The 2,717-nt window shown below is 33.6% G+C and overlaps 1 non-coding gene across 1 annotated transcript; it reads right to left on the minus strand.

Moving 5' to 3' along the window:
• Positions 1-1,255: 1,255 nt before the first annotated feature.
• LOC123462541 lies at positions 1,256-1,408 on the minus strand. The gene has a single exon (XR_006638350.1). It is a non-coding gene; the product is annotated as a 5.8S ribosomal RNA (ribosomal RNA).
• Between the last annotated feature and the right edge of the window lie 1,309 nt (positions 1,409-2,717).

Below are 2,717 nucleotides of genomic sequence, written 5' to 3' on the forward strand. Positions count from 1 at the left end.
ATTTTAAAAAATGCTGTTAAAACTATCCAAAAAAATATAAAGGCATCTTATACTGTGAATTAGAACTTGTAACCTGAACTAAAGTAATGAGAAGAAAAATGAAGGTTTATTTATTTGTGATAGTAGTAGAGAGATCACCACATCATGGTAGATGGTGAACTTTCTATATTGCATACTGCATCCATACACAGCTACCAAATGCTCTCCAGTGGGCCTAAGAACAGATGGGACCTCCTGGTCATGAGTATTTCTTTGAAGCAGGTTAAAAGCATCTGGAAACATCTTTACTGATTTTCCTAAGGTTCATTAATGCATTTGAGGTCATTAAAAAGCACATATTTAAAATGTTTTCATAGATTATTAATCATGAAGATATAGTTTTTTCCTTTGAACTAATAATATTTTACCTGAGGGTATATGTAATTAAATCTTCAGATTTATTCTTAATCTTTCTGGTTAGGTAGTAACCACATTATTTTTGAAACAGCAAACATCTCTACAATTACACATTTAAAACATGGAGAGGAGTCATGTATTAACACACAAAACTCTACCCCTAAAAAGAAATAAAACAAGTTTATTTTCCATTTTCCAAACAAAGTTGTATAGCAACATCATAGTGTAAACAAAGAAAACCTAGAATCTGCAAGAAATGGAATTATTTTATTTTTACAAAGTTAAAACTCATAGGATCAAAGCTATTCAATTATGTTGGCATCACTAATTTTTGAATATTTGCAAAATGATAAATTTGTGATCTTTCTTTTCAAAGAGATATTTGAACAGTTTATAAATTAAATTCAGCTGTCTTGTGCTTCTGAAACAGCAATGTTAATTTTACAGTGGTACTAACATCTGGAGTCTCTAGAAACTGCCTTCAATGTTAATTTCTCTTTTCTTGCTTTAGTTAGCATTTTGATTCTGTCTTTAATTAATCTGAATCTGACAGGCAGAGTCAGAGTCAGTATGCATTGCCAGCTTCACCCAACTGAGCAGATTAGGACTATAAATCTCATGGAAGAAACTATTTGCAGACAACCTTTTTTTAAGATCTTGGCTGTATTGTAATTACAGATGAACATGCATTCTGGTTTTTTCAGGCACCAGGACAATCATGTGTTAGACATGTGCTGCTTTGGATTAGCAGTTACTGCCTAGAAAAGCTTCTTTAAGATTTGAATAAATTCTTTATCTTTTTATTAAAGGATTTCACTAGTTTGATGAATTATCACCAACATTTTCTTTTCTTTTTTTTTTTTTTTTTGACAGGCGTAGCCCCGGGAGGAACCCGGGGCCGCAAGTGCGTTCGAAGTGTCGATGATCAATGTGTCCTGCAATTCACATTAATTCTCGCAGCTAGCTGCGTTCTTCATCGACGCACGAGCCGAGTGATCCACCGCTAAGAGTCGTGATCACCAACATTTTCTATCTAGTAGTAATCAAGCAGAGGAGAAGCAGGAGATCTAGTCTCCTACAATGACAGATCAGTTAGATCAACCTAGGTTCTAACTCTTCTGCTTCTAAGAAATTAGACAACTAAGTACACATTATTATAGAGCTCTTTTTTGCAACACTATTATTTCATGCATATATGAATACGAGTATTTTTTACTAGGCTACAATATTAGGGTTTTTCTTTAAAAATTATCTTTTCTTGTATTATTCTTCCATTCCATGCTTTACATCTCAATTTCAAGACTTTGTCAGTGGATGTTTAATTTCCAAGATCAGTGGGTAAATGTTTCCTCCAATTTAAAGTGACTATTAGTGTTAATAGTTTATGTAACATTAAAAGTGAAATTCTGGTGTACAATACTTTGTAAAAGCATAGTACAATCAAATGATACCTAAGGCAAAATACTTTCTTAAAATGCACATTAAAAGATGTAAATTTAGTAGAACAATACAGTCTGACTTAGCAAATGTTTTGGACATTCTATTACTTTTAACATGGATTACATAATGTTTGATTGTAAATGTTACTTTGTTTCTATTTTTTCAAACATGAAAACTTCACTGTCATGCATGAAGTTTACCTAAATCATTTGTTCCCAGATATGATCCATGAATAGAGATACAGGCCTAACATAAGCAAAATAAGACCATTTTCCATATACAAGCTTAAAAGTTTTATAGTCTCAGAATTACAGACTAAGAAAGTATATCTGAGGCAGATGGACAAAAGGAGAAAAGGAGTTCAGATCTTTTCACACCATCTTTGCTCCTCAGAGTAGTTTCAGTGTCATGAACCATGCTTGTGACTTGTATGGAACCAAACCAGAATTGAAAAGTTTTCCTTTTTCATGTAAAAGCTATTAGAAGATACCATTTGCTACCACTGTATTTCATCGAAGCTGATCAAGTTAATGCCCAAACCACAGCATGACATAATCTCCAAACAAGCAGAAGTTCCATGAATAAATTTATAATTTAAAGCATATCATAAGGCTCTTCCTCATGCTGCTCCCAGGACAGTGCTGGGGCTCCATCCCCTGAGGTCTGCCTCCAGTGCTGAGATGTGGTATATAGTTCAGAAGAAGTAGTCTATCAGGCCATAGTCTCCTGAGGTTGGATTATTGGTCCTTTAGATTTTTTTCCACTTAGTAAATAAATGATAGCTTAGTAAAAAATCATTAATCATTCTTTTATTTTTATTGGTATGTGTATGTTTGGGTGGTGGTGGTGCATGTGAATGCTTTTGTGGGCACACATGTGCG

This window comes from Jaculus jaculus, chromosome 7, assembly GCF_020740685.1.
Source record: "Jaculus jaculus isolate mJacJac1 chromosome 7, mJacJac1.mat.Y.cur, whole genome shotgun sequence".
NCBI lineage: Eukaryota > Metazoa > Chordata > Mammalia > Rodentia > Dipodidae > Jaculus > Jaculus jaculus.